Genomic DNA, 1,514 nt, shown 5'->3' on the forward strand with positions numbered 1-1,514 from the left:
AAGATAAATAAAACATAAAATAAAGATAGAGATACTTATGTAATTCATTGGTGGGAATTTCAGATAAGCATATGGAGATGCTTCATCCCTTTTGAATCTCTGCTTTTCTACTGCATTCATCCAATCCTTCATACTCCTTTTCATGGCAAGCTGTATGTTGGGTTTCACCGGCGTCAATGGCTACCTTTCGTCCTCTCAGTGAAAATGGTCCAAATGCGCTGTCGCCACACAGCTAATCAGCTGTTGGTTCTCAATCATGTTGGAATAGAATCCAGTGATCCTTTTGCGTCTGTCACTACGGCCAACACTCGCGAGTTTGAAGCTCGTCACAGTTATCCCTTCCCAGATCCTACTCGGAATACCTGATGAGCGGATAATTTATACGCTTTTTGGCATTGTTTTTAGTATGTTTTTAGTATGTTTTAGTTAGTTTTTATTATATTTTTATTAGTTTTTAGTTAAAATTCACTTTTCTGGACTTTACTATGAGTTTGTGTGTTTTTCTGTGATTTCAGGTATTTTCTGGCTGAAATTGAGGGACCTGAGCAAAAATCTGATTCAGAGGCTGAAAAGGACTGCAGATGCTGTTGGATTCTGACCTCCCTACACTCGAAGTGGATTTTCTGGAGCTACAGAAGCCCAATTGGCGCGCTCTCAAAGTAGACATCCTGGGCTTTCCAGCAATGTATAATAGTCCATAGTTTGCTCGAGATTTGATGGCCCAAACAGGCGTTCCAAGTCAGTTCAAGAATTCTGGCGTAAAATGCCGGAACTGGCACAATAATGGGAGTTAAATGCCCAAACTGGCACAAAAGCTGGCGTTTAACTCCAAGAAGAGTCTCTACACGAAAATACTTCAATGCTCAGCCCAAGCACACACCAAGTGGACCCAGAAGTGGATTTTTATGTAATTTACTCATCTTTGTAAACCATAGGCTACTAGTTCTCTACAAATAGGACATTTTACTATTGTATTCTCATCTTGGTAGCTATCTTTGAGTAGTCTTATGCTATCTTAGATCATGGGGGCTGGCCTCTCGGCCATGCCTAGACCTTGTTCTTATGTATTTTCAACGGTGGAGTTTCTACACACCATAGATTAAGGTGTGGAGCTCTGCTGTACCTCAAGTATTAATGCAATTACTATTGTTCTTCTATTCAATTTAGCCTATTCTTGTTCTAAGATATCACTTGTTCCTTGGTGCACGAAATTGCAATCACACTTTTGCAACCCCGCACAACTAACCAGCAAGTGCACTGGGTCGTCCAAGTAATACCTTACGTGAGTAAGGGTTGATCCCACGGAGATTGTCGGCTTGAAGCAAGCTATGGTTATCTTGTAAATCTTAGTCAGGATATCAGAAATTATCAGGATTGATTGTGAAAAGTAAGAGAACATGAAATAAGTACTTGTTTTGCAGTAATGGAGAATAGGTTAAGGTTTTGGAGATGCTCCATCTTCTGAATCTCTGCTTTCCTACTGTCTTCTTCTTCAAACACGCAAGGCTCCTTCC

Source organism: Arachis hypogaea, chromosome 3 (genome assembly GCF_003086295.3).
Source record: "Arachis hypogaea cultivar Tifrunner chromosome 3, arahy.Tifrunner.gnm2.J5K5, whole genome shotgun sequence".
NCBI lineage: Eukaryota > Viridiplantae > Streptophyta > Magnoliopsida > Fabales > Fabaceae > Arachis > Arachis hypogaea.